Raw genomic sequence first — 18,024 nt, 5'->3', positions numbered from 1 at the left:
TCATCATATAATCACATCATATGTAGTTACCTTTAAGAACATGGGGATTCACCTCTATGCCTAGCTTATAAAGGTTAATGGGTATTCGCCTCTTGCATTACTTACTTTAATACTATGGGTCCTCGCCTCCACCATCACATGATATGACAAGGGTAATATCCTCCACATTATTTCATAAGGATCATGGGTACTGGCCTCCATGTCCATTCATCGTATTGGGAACTTTGGGGATGGCCTCTTGTTCAATTCTAAGGAGTATGGGAAATCACCTCGCATACTTTATATATGGAGGTCATGGGTAATCGCATCTAGCCTCATCATTAATTAAGCATTTTAGTCTAGATTCAATTTAGATGATCAATCCTTTTAACGTAGAATCATTCATGTTAGTAAACCTATCATATTCATTCAATCATGCTTAGCATTTCATTATAAGAGGTATCCCTTCCACATCATAACATTAACATTCAACAATTCATTGTCTAGGATTTACTCTCAAAGAACTACATCTCATGATCATCATTTATGCTTCATTCTCAAGAAATCCTAATCACAAATCATCTATCTTGTAAGGATATATCTAACCCATAAAGTTTCACTTGATGGCTTCAACCCAATCATATAAATTCTACTCTATAATCATAGGATAGGCATCGGTACATGTAATTTCATCCTAAAAACATTCAATTATATCAATTCAATCATAAACAATCATAATCAAACTATTTAAATCAGTATTCATCATAACCCACAATGTTGGAAGAAACCCTAACTAGAATTAGGGATTTAGACTTCACAATTAGGGAATCTAAGGGACTCCATGGGAGAAATGATTCCATGGATGAAAAGCCATCATACCTTTGTCACAAAGCCCACAAAAGATTGAAGATGGGGAGACTTGCACTTTACCTAGCTTCAACCTCCTTCTTCTTCTTCGTCCACGTTCTAGAGATAGAATATTTGAGAGAGAGTTGGGATTTTTCTTTTGGAATTTGAGAGAATGGTTTAATTGAGTTAACCTAAAATACATATATAGGTGGTTTAGTTTTAGGCAAAACACACCACATTGATTTAATTTAAAATCAGAAAACAACCATGTGCGTCTAAAATAACTATCAGCTCTCGATCCACAGAACCTCGACCAATGGACCGTCGACTGACCTACGGTCCCTCCTGGCTAGCCATAATTCCTTGGTTAGAGACTGCTTTCTGAGGGCTCGACCTATGAACCCCTCCCTATGGTCATGGTCAGGTCGTGGTCCTGAGGTCTAGACTTGGCCAAAGGTGACCAACCACAGACCCCGACCTATTGTCCATGGGTCAGTCCACGGGCCGTGGGCAATAAGATGTGGATGGCACCTACAATTTACCAATAGCTGCTATTTTACCTCTTTCGAATCTGGGGTGTTACATTTTGCAAGAAAGGGAAGATCAATACTAGATATGTAGGTCCTTACAGAATTCTAAAAAGGTTTGGTAATGTGGCTTATTAATTAGAGTTTCTAGCAAAACTAGCAGTGGTTCATCCAGTCTCTCACATTTTCTTGTTGAAGAAGTGTGTGGGTGATTCGACATCAGTATTACCATTAGAGAGTATGGTAGTGAAAGATAGTCTCACCTATGAAGAAGTGCCAGTTGAAATTATTGATTGTCAAATTCATAGGTTGAGAAATAAGGAAGTCGCTTCAGTAAAGGTTTGGTGGAGGAGTCAGTCAGTAGAGGGAGGTACTTGGGAAATAGAAGCAGCCATAATGGCCAAGTGCCCTCATCTCTTTCCTTCTGATTCTGTTTCAGCTTCAAGTAATAGTTCCTCCCTAGTCTCTCGATTTACTCATTCGTAAATTCAGTCTTAGTATCTTGTTCATTCAGTTGTTCTTACACTTCAACAAATTAGCATGTTTTTGGAACTCAGTTCAGTTAGATATCAGTTTCTAGTACTTAATAGTAGGGATTACAGCTCCTTTCCTCCATAATCAGCTTGTTTAGACTTCATTCGAGGACAAATGTTGCTAAGGGGGAGATATTATAACACCTCAGATTTTGAGAAAATAGAAAAAATGCAACTTTCCAGGACCTGGTATTAGAACCAAGAAACCTATCGACGGTCTGTGGCCTGAACACGGTTTGTAGGTGGGGTCCATCATTGGGCACCAAAGGTTTATGGTCTCTAACCCCACCCACGGTCGACTAGGATGATCTGTGGTTAGACCTACGGACTGTAGGTGAGGGTCATCAACCAATTGGAGGGAAATGACTCTTGGGTCAACTTCAAACAGACATATCATTTAGAACATAATGAATTAGTTTGCCCATGACCTATCAAATGAAAGATAATGGAATCCTCTTTTCAATGCCATCGAGTTTATTTAAATTCCATCTCTGAATAAAAATTTATGCTCTTTTAAGTGAAGTTGTGTCGTGCAGAGTTTCACCGACGACCCCAACCGACGGTTGGTAGGTCAAATGATGGCCCGTCAGTCCTGTAGTAGGCTCCACTCATCAAATTTAAGTTAGGTTCATTTCCGTCCTTTCCCTTTTGTGTTGGGCACTTCAACTATGTCGTTTGATGCGTAAAATACGTTGGTTTACTCAATTTTAATCTAATAACTTAGTCAGACATACCCAGAACCTTTATTCGCCAAATATCATCCAAACTTAGGTCAAAAAGGAGAAGAAAGAGGTGCATGTTTCCCAAGAACAACCAAAAGGTTTTCTTATGGTTCCAGCCTCAAAATCGAAAGATTTCTCCATAGATTTCATCACCAGGTATGTGGGATTTCACTAGTGGGTTCCTTTCATCCACTAGGTCCCTAGTATTCAGTCATCTCCTATATTTTCCATATCTTGTTTAGACCTAGCATTTCTAAAATGTTGGGGTTTGGTTGTGATTTAGTTGTTATAGTATCCCTAATTGAAATAACAAGTTTTCTTGAACGTATTCTTAATTCATTGTATGAAACTCAGAACCCTAGTTTTTGTAGATTCTTCTTGTTCATGAATTACACTTGCTAGGTCAGTTAAACATATCATCATTCTTTAGATTTTGAATGTCACATTATCAGTATATAAATGTTGCATTCTGAGATTGCATGTCAGTCTTTTGAGATATTCTGTAATTCAACATTTCAGTTACATTTCTGTATATACAGATTCAGTTGAGAGTAAACGTAACACTGAGTTGGACTAGGGTTCAGCGTACCTTTATAGTCCCAGAACTACGTGCCTCCGTAGGAGTATAAGTCCCGTCTATTGGGCTTCAGATTTAGTGATCACCCATTCATTCCTTTATACCCCTAGCAAGGTATATTTGGTCCTCTCGATGCGGTGTATACATCAGACTCCACATTTAGCTCACGCGGTTTTAAGTTGGTTAATAGTATCTCTCACAGTCATACTCCCAGTGCATTTGACCAGGTTTTCAGTATATACTTCAACATTCAGTTTAGCATGTTATTTTTATGAGTAGTACTTGGTCATTGCATTAAGCTTAGCTTTTCAGTTATGTATTAGTATTTACATTCTTACTCGGTTTATGTCATTGCTCAGTTATGCTTTTTTTTTAGCTTATATATATTTTTTTCAGCTTAGTATCTATATCCTGCATGCTCAGTACATTTCAAGTGCTGACGCATACTCTGCACTACATATTTTGATGATGTAGGTTCATGTACTCAGCATCAAGATCACGCTTAGAGCGATTCTCGGTCTGCATTCAACATCTTCAGTGGTGAGTCCTCATATTCCGAGGACAATAGACATGCTTTCATTTTAGTCTTTACTTTAGCATTTCAGTTTTGTAAGAGTTAGTTGGGGGGTATGTACCTGCAACTCAACTCAGTTAGAGGCTTTTCAGACATAGTAGTAGAATCAGCTTGAATTGTTCAGTTTAATGTTTCAGTATTATTGTTAAACTCTTAGTACGTTTTATACCTTAAGACTAGTTGGCTATTCCCCACTTTCAGTTATCCATTTTTTTAGCTTCTGCATAGTATATGTCTAATTTAGTTATTCTTAGTATGCTTGATATATGTCAGACACAGGATTAGCTTGGGTCACTCGTGATCCTAGTACCCGTGTTACGTCAATGGGGTAACCTCGGGGCTTGACTTTATTAGAACATCTTGTGGATATTCGTAATACCAAAATTGTGTCTATGACCTATGCTCATACACTTCAAAGAGATTCACATCTATGCTCAATTTCTAGAATGAGGGGAAAAGACTTTAGCCCATGAACCTCGAGCTTAATCCATAAATTTGTGGATATCAGCCTCATGATATGAACCTATTCATATAAGTATTCATGTCTCATAGTATGTTCAATCTCAAAAGTTCATGATTTACTCTCAATGGCTCGCAACATAATCTTATGCCTTGCATATTCTTATATTAGAATTTTAAAATAAATTGTGCTTATGATCTTTTTCCCTAAAGTCCTTTTAGTAATCCATTTTAGTTTTGGAGAAGGGTGTTGTTAATAATAGATGTGTGATGATGGAAGAGAAAATTGATATTCTTTATTGGGATAGTGATGGTGTGTTTATTCCATCTAAGGTTATAAATGTGGATGAAGAAGGAGATAAAGTTTTATAGCGAGTAATAAGTCAGCTTCCTAGAAGTAATGCATGAAAGTTAGTTGGTAGAGATTTTGAAAGGATGAGAAGTTCCTTGAAAGTAGTTTAGTAGGAGTCTATGTAGTGGTTAAGGTTCTAAGCTTAAATGTGGTATTGTTAACATGTGGACAATGTGTGATACATTAGGTGTTTTGTGATATGAGCTTAAGGTTAGCTAAATGTAGCAGTAAAGAGTAGTGTTCTTGGAATAAGATTTCCTATAGAGGTATAAAACCTGAAACTTGTGATTTAGATCCGAATAATCAACCTATGTTAAGTACTTTGTGGTTCTGAGATAGATTGAATACAGTTATAGTAACCTCTTTCCATTCTTAGACCAGCCGTCATTCGAGGACGAATGACCCCAAGGGGGAGATATTGTAAAGCCCAAAAATTTCTAAGTTAAGACTCAAACCATTCTTCATTTGTGAATATGATCGTACCAGGTGATTCTTAAATTGCCCATATGTGTAAAAGTCACTTCTTTAGTGTTGGAATGAATTCGATTACTAATTGGTGTCACTAGAAGCTCCTAGCACAAAGTAGAGTTGAAAGTTTACTTACCGATTAAATTTTGATGTAAGATTCTCTTTGGGTCAACTTCAAATAACCATAGCTATTAGGATATAAAGAGTTATGTGTCCCGTAACCTATCAAATTAATTTGAATCTTCTTTCTAACTCACCAATTTCGCAACTATCCGACTTTTGAGTAAAAAGTTATGCCCATTTTAGTAACTTGATATAGTGTAGTGACGAATTAACCAATGGGAAAATATTAAAAAGGGTCATTTTTGTCTTTATATCTCTAAGAAATCCGTAAACGAATTACTTGACTAATTAAAGACCCAAAACGATTAGATTTTTGTCTCTTAATTCATCATTTCGTTCTCTCTCAAACCCTAAGGAAAAATTAAAGTAGAAGACTCCATTCAAAAATTTTTCCATCATTTTCAAGATGCTTCTTCAAGGTAAGTGTTTCTCCAAGAATTCCATTCTTTCCAACTCAAATTCTTCCATACAATTATGAATCACTAGTGAAAATTATAATTCTTGTCGATAGAGATTTCAAGAAACTAATCCAAGATTCTCAAGAAAGATTTTCTTGTCTGTTTATCTTCAAGCTAGGGTTTCAAGACCTTCAATCAAGTTCTTCTTCAAAATTCTTCGAGAACCATTGATCTTCCAAGGTGTGTAAGGCTATCATAGTGTTGGAATAGTTCGTCCTCACGCCCTACATCTACTTTCAAATTAGTAAAACAATAATCTAGGATTCTATCATTAGATTTGAGTATTCTTGAGATAGGTTGATTTTGAGGTCTCGAGTTCCTGTTTGTTTTTGAAATTCTATTCTTAAATATTGAACTTCTATATTTTATGCATTAAGATTCTTGAGTTGATTTGTTCATTTCTATATTTAAGCATGAATCTAATGAATTGATATTTTTGAGATGAGTAGTATCGTTAAGTTCTGAGTACTAAGTTTCCATATTGCTATTAAGATTCCTAAGTTAAGTCGTTCTTGTCCATACTTCCGCATGAACCCTATGAGTTGAGTTATAAATCTTGAGAAGATTTTTACAGCCATCACTTGAGTTTTAAAATGAATTTTTGAGGAAGTAAAGATCAATTTTGAGAAAGAGTTTCTAAAACATGATTAGTATGACAATCGAGTATGCCATTAATGTTTAAGCAGTATGGTATCTAGTTATGCCATCAATGTTTATGCAGTATGACTTCCCAAGTCATTAATGATCATATAACGATATGATGTTGATAAATTATTTAGAAAGAGTTTCTAAAATATGATTAGTATGACAATCAAGTATGCCATCAATTTTTAAGCAGTATGGTATCTAGTTATGCCATTAATGCTATGCAGTATGACTTCCTGAGTCATAAATGATCATATTATAATATGATTTTGATATATTTTTGAGAAAGTGTGTAAGAATATAAGGTAACTAAGTATTCCCAAAGGTACCAATTTTTACATTGCTAAAAGAGAAAGTTTGATTTCTAAATGATTTATAAGTTCAGAAGATATTTCAAGAGCAGTTACATCTTTTAAGAGAGTAGTTTGAGCAATTATTTCAAACCAGAGGAAGAGTTATATTTTTAAACATATGAGCATGAGTATATATTATTATGAGTTGTATTGAGCACCGATATGGGGACAGGTTCAGATAACTCAAAATTTTCATAAACCATGTATGCCAACATGGGTAAAACGGTCATACTTTTTAGATGATTCCTTATTGCTTTTTAAGCATAGATTAGTGGATCCACTTAGTTGAGGTGTTCAATACCTCGGTAAGGTATATAACAGTTTTGGTAGCTTGGGCGAGACGATGTATTATCATGTAGCTCATAGTGATGGTTGACGGTTAGAGAATCTCCTAATCGAGTTAAAGTGTATTTTTATATATCACTTATTATGTTGAGTTTAGAGATGACAAAGTATTTTGTGAAGCTTTAAATGATTTAAACCTTTTATATCTTTACATTCAGCTTGAGTACATTGTTATCTATTGTAGTCCTTTCATTACGTTATTTGTTATTCAGCTATATTACATACTCGTACATTCAATGTACTGATGTCATTTGACCTGCATCTTTTAGTTATGCAAATGTAGGTTCTTTTGATCCTCAACAAGAGTCTTAGGAGAGCACTTCATATGCTCATCTGCTTATGAGTGAGACATCCTTGCCTTCAAAGTACTCCAGTTTTTTTTAGTTGTTAGTAGTGGTTCTTTTGAGGAGTTGTGCGTCTTGTCCTCATAGTCATCTTTGTATAGTAGATGCTTCATAGATAGACAGTTTTGGAGAGTCTGATAGTTTTAGATGTTTTATTTGATACTTATGTTTCATACTGAGCATATTCAATTTCGTTTTTAGATTCAGTAAACTATTTTTAAATGTGTCTTTCAATTTAATGCTTATGCATGCTTGAGTTAGTCTTCTGCTTATAATGAGGCAGGATGTTGGTTTGCTTGGGGGACCAACAATGGTTCTCAAGTGGCAACCATGTCCAGGGTAGAGACTCGGGTCATGATAATTTAATGCGTAAAATATCATAGTCTCATAATTAGGAAATTATAACTCGGAACAAGAATACAATTTGAATTAAAAATTTCATGGATATTTGAGTTGAATACTGGATTTAACTCTTAATTATTGAATTTAGATGTAGGGCGTAAGGAAGACCAAGTTCAACACTATGAATAACCTTATAAGCCTCGAAGACCAAAATTCTTGATGAAACTGGAAGAACGCTTGAAAACCCTAGCTTTTTCCTCTTGAATCCTTTCTCTAAGAGATTCAAGTGTTAATGAGAGTAATAAGGTCAATTAATATTGTTTAGGACCTTATTTAGGTGTAGAAACGTCTGGATTTAGGCATAGAAGGGGTGGGAAAAGACTAATACACCTCTCATAAAAATTGACACTAACCTTATATAGGTCCATCTGCGAATCGTGAGTTGTTCTATGGACAATAGATCCCATCCGTGAAATTACTATTGAATTTTATGGCTTAAAATCTCATTCAACGGGTCCTATATATGACCTCTAGAAGTTCCTGCATTCCGTAGAATGGATCCATAGGAATTAGACCCCAAACTATGACTTGTCTGAAGGTTTTGGTAAGTTGATAGTACGGCTCATCGAAATTTCCCCGACCTGTTGAAGAGAGTCGTAGGAACTTTCTTCAAGAAACTCTGATGTGACAGTCTCTGGTAAATTGGGCAGAACCTTTTAATTCAAACTCGAAATGAGGCAAACTTTGTTGCGTTGGAAAGAGGAATTATAGACTTTTAGATGGATAGGTCAAAGGCTACCTAATTCATTATGTTCTTAGAGATATGATCGTTGGAAATTGACCTAAGTATAATCTTATATCAAAACTTAATGGGTAAGGAAGCTTTCAACTAAACTTTATGCAGCATGGTTCTTTTAACCTTAATTAATATCCAAATCCACTCTCACACTAAAGAATTTACCTTAACACCTAACATAAATTTAAGAATCATATGATACAACCTTATATGAAAATTAAGAACGGTTTGGGTTTTAGATAGAAATTTTTGAGGTGTTGAAATATCTCCCCCTTGGGATCATTCGTCCTCAAATGAAGATTAAACTGAGCATGAAAAGAAAAGGAGTTACTTTTACTATATTTTTTACCTCTGAACTAGTATACTAATATAGGCGGATATGATCCATATTGATAGCTTTGGAACTGAACTAGATCCCAATTGGCACGTAGTTCACATAAGATTTCAAGATTACACACCATGACATGAAACAAGGGTATTCGGGCACGAAATAAGAATATGAATACCATGCCTTAAGTCATATGACTGCTATCTTTCAAACATTAAAACACCTCTAAACTTTTGAAAATTGCACCTTATAAGCTTCAACTCATAATTCATACAAGAGTATATAACTACTCTTACCAAGGTTAAGTCAAACTAACCACTCTCACTGTGTTGAAACCTAATCTCTAACTCACAAGGTGCTAAACGTGAGATGGTTATACTAATCTAAACCATAAGATTCAATTTCTATACCTTCTTATCACCACATTCAACAAACCTTGAGCCCCAATCAAGAAACACCTACTGCATCATGCATTTATCCATATGTTAACAACACCACATTCAAGCCTTGTATTATAACCACCCCTTCTTTTGCCATCTCAACTATTTGAAATTTCACGCATTACTACTGGTAACCCATTAATTACTCTCATCTAACTATTACTCATAGTAAAACTTCATCTCATTCTTCCTCCACATTTGTATCCTTAGATGGAATAACCACACCACCGCTACAACAATAAGAAACATAAACCTTCTCTTTCTATTATCACTCAACTACTATCATTTACCATATTATAGGAAGTAAAAGATTCATTGAGGGAGCTTAGTGCAAAATATCGTAAACATGATTCATTCGAGAAATCTGATATAAGAATATGTATGATGTGACGTTATTTTGCTTGCCATTGAGGATAAATCATTTTTTCGCAAGACAGAGCCTACTATGAGACATGAGTGCTTATATGAATAGGTTCATATCATGAGGCTGATATACATAACTTTATGAAGTAAGAGAATAGGCTAAAGTTTTTGTCCCTCATTTTGTGAACTCAGCATAAATGTGAAACTGTCTGGGAGTATATGAACATATGTCATGGACACAATTCTAATATTAGAACAAAGCATTGTCTGGAATATTTGATCAAAATCTTTTATTGATTAATAAAAAGAAAACATCACTTAATTAATATATCTCTTGCACAAATCCTACAATAAGACCATGGAGCATCTATTAGAGTTAAATGAGTTTAACTAACGGGAATACAAACCACAAGAAAAGATATCACAAATTATAAATAAATAAAGATGAAATTGTAGCCTCAACGAAAAATGTGGAGGCTCACCTTAGCAATTGAATCCACGCGAATGAACTTGTCAGCCACTAGTCTCACCCTCTGAAATAGTATCAGCATAGACATGCAAGTAGGACTGAGCTATATGTAAATATAACCCAGTAAGAACCTTGACCCGCTACCTTAATACCCTTGGAAAAAAGTGTTAGACAACATATCTACACAACAAACACATAATAATATGCACAAGAATATATTTCATAATATAATGAACAAAAAGTCCAAACTATTTTTTAGAAAAGGACAATAAATGTCTCAAACTCAATCCACACACAAACTTTGTCATAAACAACATTGAAGGAGATTGTCCTACAACCCCAAGTCCAAAACAACATATATAATGCCCTAAAGGATACTACGACAACATGTACAAGACCCCTAACATATTACGACATCATAGATATGTCTCTAACATATTGCGACAAGTATGTATGCTCCTAGTAAGTAAACCATGATAATGAAGAAGGATATCTAATATCATACCACAAATAAATTATAAAAGAATATTTATTATACTGTCAAGCACATGCTTGTCCTAACACATGGACCAGATTAGGAGTGGCAAACGAGCGAGTCGAGACGAGTATGAGTTAAATAAAAAAAGATAAATTACTCGACTCGACTCACATTTTAAATGGGTAAAAATGAGTTACCCAATGAATAATATGGGTACCCATATTATAATAGAAATATTATTAAAAGCTTTGAAACAAAAAAAAATTAAAGTTTTTTATCACCTCACTCCACCCCCTACCAGCCACCCTATCCCAAAATATGTAAACAAAGATGAAAAAAATAACTACCACCCCACCCCTATCCCATACCAGCCCCCCTTCCCCCACACCCTATCCATAAAAAAAAATTAATAAAATTTAATTTATTTTTTCTATTGAAATTTTTTTTAAAAATTCAATTTTTTTTACCACCCCATCCCCTACAACCCGCCCCCAACACCCGATCCCCCCAAAAAAGTAACTAAATTTTAAAAATTTTCCATTAAATTTGTTTTTTAATTTTTTACCACCGCATCCCCCTACCATCCCCCACACTCCATTCCAAAATATTTTTTTTTTATTTTTTCCGTTAATTTTTTAAAAAAAAATTACCACCCCATCCCTCTACTAGCCACCCCACCCCTACACCCCATCCCAAAAAAAAATTAACATAATTTAAAATGTTTTCCGTTAAAAAAAAATAAAAAATATTACCACTTCACCTCCCTACCACCACCCCACCCACACCCTCTAACCCTACCACCCCCCACCCCCCTATCCCAAAAATATGTAAAAAATAGTTCCATTTTTTTTATAAATTTATTTTTTTTTAAAAAAATAGTTTTCTTACCACCCCAATCTTTATCATTTTGGTGTGAATGAACATCTTTCACCCATTTTATTCATTTAACTTCCCACTTTTAAATGGGTAATATCGATATTATTCATTTTTACCTATTGTTAAATGAGTTGGATACCCAGATACCAAATGGGACCTTCTCGGTTCCAATTTACCTTGCTTGTGTCCCTTCAGCCGCGACTGCGACATCCAGTTCACTTTGTTGAGATACCAATTGGAATCAGAAGATACCGATTGGACTCACTCCATTCCACAAGCGACAACCCACACAAGAGGAGAGAACAGATGGAACGACTTCCTATAATGTTTCATAGGTTCTTGATGATTAGATGTGGACGTCAACACACCAATCCGCATGAGTCTATTCCACATTTTCTCTTCTACTGAGAGACCTTCAACCTGGGCTCTGATACCAATTTTCACGACCCAACCCACCAAGCCGTGTGGGCACCTTCTCTAACACCTAAGTAAGAGGACCCTTGATACTCAAATGATTAAAATCATGCGGAAGATTAAGAAAACTTGAGATAAAAGGAATTTATGAGATTTTTACATAACAAAGAGTTTAAACAATCCAAGTGGAATCTGTAATATAAATAACGCCCCCATTGATCTAGTCTAAATAGGCACAAGAGCTTTTAAAATCTCAGGGTATAAAATACAGTAACTAATGACACAGCTTCCACCAGAAAGAAGGAAAAGTAGAAGTTGTTGAAGATTGACTTCGTCTTCACCTATGATAAATCACTGACACTGCAACCAAACTATGCCAAAAGGCATAGAAAGAGTAGTATCAGTACAAACCACACATACTGGTAGTCATTTTCAGTCAACCCGATACCCACCAAATAATATAAAGAAATCAACCAACAAGAAATATGCAATAATAAAGTACACCTCTCAACCTTTATTCCCCTGCTTTTAGAATTCTCGTATACCTTAAGCGTACTAGTACACTTTACTCTAACCTTCTACTCTATCACCCTGTTCACTCTGTTCTTGATCATACCCTAACCATTCTATCTCATAGAGGATTTCCTGAAAACAACCACTACCAACCAGGCCAACCACTTATTACATGCCCTCACTTCTTCTACATCAGCATTCCTCCCTTGACCACATGATATGCTCTATCAAGACCCACTAACTGTTTCAAATACGAACCCTATTTCCAAGGTAGGACCTAACTACCTTTTGCACCATTACAACTACCCCACTTTTTATTATTTAAGAACATAGGCAGCCTCTCGAAAGGTAGTCAATAGTAACACCAGAACCCTCGGTCTCTACCTACCAAAATACATACATGCAGATTGGGCATAATCATTCACAGTTAATTCCAGTAAACAAGATATAAACACGTAATTATGACACTATAAACACACATATACCAGGCACATAATTCAAATATCATTATAGCAGAAATATACAATTCCCCAATATCAATGACGAGTAAATATGCATATAGTAGTCACAAATGGTTCTCTCATTGAACCCACACCCAAATGGTTAGTGTGTCAAAACATGACACCTGCTCCAATATATATGTATCGAAACGTGACTCCCAGTCCAATATATGTGTGAGAACGTGACACCCAATCTAATATATGTGTCGGAACGTGACACCCGATCCAATATATATGTCAGATCGTGACCCTCGATCCAGTCAGTTGTCACACCCCGAGCCTACACGCTTGGCGGGACTGACACTCGAGAACCATTGTTGGCCCCACGCTAACCCTTGGCCTGTCTTAACTTATAGCGGAAGACTAAAGCATTAATACAAGTATTCAATTGCACTTTAAAAACGACTGTCTCAAATAAACATAGAACGTTTAACAATAAACATTCAAATTAGGCAAAGTGGCAACTCAAGTCTTATAGCAAAACTGTCTGAAATACAAGACGAAAGAACTATAACTACTCATCTATGAAGCCTCTAAAACAATGAGGGATGTCGGGACAAGAACCCTGATCATCCTAAGAACTGAAGTACTAAAACAAGATGATAATGGATCCTACGGAAAGCAAGGAGGCTCACCAACTGACTCTTAGTGTTAAACTGGATCAACAAGGCATTGGATGCTGATCTTGGTTACCTATGTCTGAATCATAAAATGATGTAGGCCAAATGGCGTCAGTACATTGAATATACGAGCATGCGAAGGGAAAACTAAACATGACATAAGCTTGAAAGAAATCTAAAAAGAACACTTACCTTAGCTTTACTCAATTCATGAATATTCAACTCAAATACGAAGTAAAAACAACAATAAAGGTGCCTTTATACGAAGCATTTAAAACAGTAAATAACAACTCAATGTATTAAGAAATACGATAACAACTCAGTTTACATATAAAGTAATATAAAGGTGTGGGATTTTCTCTAACCGACAACCATCACTATGAGCATAAGTGATGATACAACATCTCACCCACGCTATTAGAACTGTCGTATACCTTCCCGTGATATCGAATGACTCAACTTAGTGGATCCACTAGTCTATGATAAAAACCACTAAGGAATCATCAAAAAGTTTGATCCTTTCTACCCATGATGGCTACATGGTTTATGAAGACTTGATTTACTATGAACTCGTCCCCATATCGGTGCTCAATACTACTCCCAAAATATACTTAGCTCGTATGTTTTAAAATAAAACTCTTTGTATGATTGAAATAATTGCTCAAAAACTAGCTCAAACGCTCTCTTGGAAATTGGTGTTTCCTCTCTTATTTAAATGTGAAAAAAATTCAACTCTTGGGAATACATAGTTCTCATATAATATTCTCAGAAATGAACTTTACTCTTACTATTTACGCAACTCAAAACACAAGCATTAAAACAAAGTTAAACCGTTCGTAAAAACTTTTGAAAACTCTATGAACTTCTTTTGACTTGATTCTTAACTTTCCTTTAATTAAATTGTGGATTAAAGGTTCATGATCTCATGTTTATGGATGATTTCATGATGTTTGGACATACCTTAAAGTGTAGAAATCAACTAGAAAACTTATGTACATTGCTAGGGAACTAGTACGGAAAGAAGTGGGAAAAGGTGGAAAAACTAGCGTCCCTGGCTCGCACGGTGCCCCAGAGCCCAAATTTTAGAACCCCTTTTGGTGCGCTTCAAGAGGCGTGGCGCCCCTACCCCCTCCCCAGAAAATCCTAAATTTTCTTCTTTGTTTTCAACTGTAAACCCTCTAAATTCAATTGGCTCTTTTCCGATACACTTAAAATAGACTATATCCTCGATATATGTAATATTCTACACGAAATCACACATAGTTTCATAAAATCAAACTCAAGAAACTTCAACAACAAGAACCCACAAGAAACTTAAACGAATTTCATCAAGAACTCATAATCCTTTCTTTCAAAAGAAAACAATTACACTGAATTGAATCATGATTGGCGTGTGGTTGCACTAACCAAACACTATGTAATCTCACATACCTCGTAGGATTGAATCCTTGGTGTAATTCACAACCAACATTGCACGATCTTGACGAATCTTGAACCTTTCTTCTCCTTTCTCCTCTTTTCTCTTTTTTCCAAGACCTAGCATGTTTTGGAAATGCGTAAACTGATATAATTCTTATTAGACTCTAATTAAACTCCTAGAAATGAAATAAAATAAATGGGTATGGAAAAGACCAAACTACCCTTCCAAAATCAGGTTTCGACTTTTCCTATCTAGACAACCCAACTTTAAATGGACATATCTCAATCATACGAACTCAGAATTAAGCAAGATCGGCGGTGTTGAAAGATAATTCAAAGATCATTCCTATGGTATCTTCTAGCACACTTAATTAATCTTAAATTAGGAGTTATGGTCATTTTAAGTTGACCCAAAACTCAAACTTAACAAATTTTCTAGATTTTTCTTTCTTTCCAAAAATGACTCTTTCTAATTCTAGTTATTTCTAGTTCTTTCGAATAGCGAGATGTTACAATATCTCCCCCTTGGTAACATATGCCCTCCAATGAGATTACTCTTACTAGGCTAAGGGTGTAACATCTATCATCCAATTCAAACACCCAACAAGCAGATCTAACACATCAAGTATATAAATTAAAGATTACTAAGAAGAGAATTAGTACCTTGGTCAGGAATTTTTCTAGGTTCAAAGAGATGGATATATCTTCTTCATATCCTCATCAGCTTCCCAAGTAGCTTCCTCAACAAACTGATTCCTCCGAAGGACTTTGACTGATGCTACTTCCTCGGTTCTCAACTTGCGAACCTAGCGGTCTAGAATCTGAATAGAGATCTCCTCATAAGACAAGTTATCCTTCATACCAATATCTTCAGTTGGTATAATAAGCGAAGGCTCTCCCAAGCACTTTTTCAACATGGTAATATGAAATACCGGATGGACCCCTGCTAATTCTTGTGGTAGCTCCAACTCATAAGCTACATTTACCAATCCTTTTGGATATCCTAAGAGACAATATACCGGGGTTTAAGCTTCCCTTTCTTACCAAATCTCATAACACCCTTCATGGGTAAAACTTTTGAGTATACCCAATCATCTATTTCAAATTCTAACACCCTTCTTCTAACATCAGTGTAAGATTTCTGATGACTCTATGCTATTTTTCTTTCTTGAATAACTTTTACTTTCTCCAAAGCTTGATGAACTAAATCTGGTCCTATCACCCCATTTTCACCAACTTCAAACCATCAAATAGGAGATCTGGACCTTTTCCCATAAAGAGCTTCATAAGGAGCCATTTGGATGCTAGAGTGGTAACTATTGTTGTTAGCAATTCAATAAGAGGTAGGCGATCATCAAAATTACCTTAGAAATCAATCACACAAGCCCTCAACATATCCTCTAAGGTCTTAATAGTGCGCTCTGCTTGACCATCTATTTGAAGATGAAAAATAGTACTTATGTTCACCTTTGAACCCAAGCCTTTATGAAAAGATTTCAAGAAATGTGTAGTAAACTGAGCTCCTCTGTTTGAAATAATCGATACCGGAACCCCATGAAGTTTGACTATCTCTTGAATATACAACTTAGCATAATTTTCTACTGAATGGGTAGTCCTTACCGACAAAAAGTGGCCTAATTTTGTCATTCTATCAACAATCACCCAAATAGAATCATGTTGCCTTTGAGACTGTGGCAACGTAGTATTGAAATCCATATTAATCATCTCTCACATCCATTCCGCAAGTTCTATATTTTGAGCCAAACCACTAGGACTTTGGTGCTCTACCTTAACTTGTTGACAATTTAGACACTTATCAACAAACTCTGTAATGCCCTTCTTCATCCTACTCAACCAATGAACTTCTCCCAAATCCCAATATAGCTTTGTGGATCCCGGATGAATGGAATATCTAAAGCTATGAGCATCCTCCATGCTCCTTTCATGGAGTTCATCCACCCTTGGTATACACAATCTACCTTGATAGCTCAACACGCCATCTCCCCCTTATCCAAAAGCCATCATTTTTTGCTTATGAAAATTATCCTTCAATTCAAGCAAAATAGGATCTTGTTCTTGTTTCTCTTTAATTTCAGACACTAATGATGATTCATCACCACTACTCTTCCCTTTGTGGAATCCATTAGTCAAACTTCTAATCATGCACCTCTTTTGCTAACTCATTCATATCTTCCTCAAAATGGGTGGTACTACCCAAAGACAATCTACTCAAGGAACCAGCAACAACATTAGCCTTACCTGGGTGATAAAGAATACTCATGTCATAATCCTTGAATAATTCTAACCACCTTCGTTGTCTCAAATTAAGCTCTTTCTGACTAAAGACATACTAAAGAATCTTGTGATCAGTGAACACCATAAAGATAATGTTTCCATATTTTCAAAGAAAATACTATGACAGCCAATTCTAGATCATGGGTTGGGTAATTCCTCTCATGAACCTTCAACTGTCTAGAGGCATAAGCTATAACTTTGTCATTTTGAATTAACACATAACCCAAACCAACACTAGACGCATCACAATTCAGAACAAAACCTTGAGGACCTACTGGTAAGGTCAATACTGGGGCAGTAGTCAACCTCTTTTGCAATTCCTGAAAGTTTTTCTCATAAGATTCAGACCATTAAAATTTTACTACTTTTTAGGTCAAACTGGTGAAAGGGGGCGAAATATATGAGAACTCCTCTACGAAACTTCTATAATATCCAACCAACCCTAAGAAAGTTGTAATATCAGTTGGAGATGTGGGTCTAGGCCAATTCTGCACTGCCTCTATTTTTCTTAGTGTCATCTCTAATCCCATAACCGAAAATAATATGACCTAAGAATGCAACAAACTTAAGCCAAAACTCACACTTAGAGAACTTGGCATACAGCTCCCTATCCTTTACAGTTTGGAGAACTATTCTGAGATGGCTAGCATGATCTTCGTCATTCCTCGAATAGATTAGTATTTTGTCAATGAATATGATAACAAACATATCTAAATAAGGATTAAATACTCTATTCATAAGGTCCATGAATGTTGCAGGAGCTTTGGTGAAACCAAAGGACATAACTAGGAACTCATAATGACCATAATGGGTCATGAATGCTGTCTTTGGAATATCCCAATCCTTTACTCTTAATTGATGGT

This window comes from Solanum stenotomum, chromosome 2 (genome assembly GCF_019186545.1).
Source record: "Solanum stenotomum isolate F172 chromosome 2, ASM1918654v1, whole genome shotgun sequence".
Classification (NCBI taxonomy): Eukaryota; Viridiplantae; Streptophyta; class Magnoliopsida; order Solanales; family Solanaceae; genus Solanum; species Solanum stenotomum.
The sequence above is the reverse complement of the archived record's forward strand: the minus strand, read 5'-3'. Positions refer to the sequence as shown.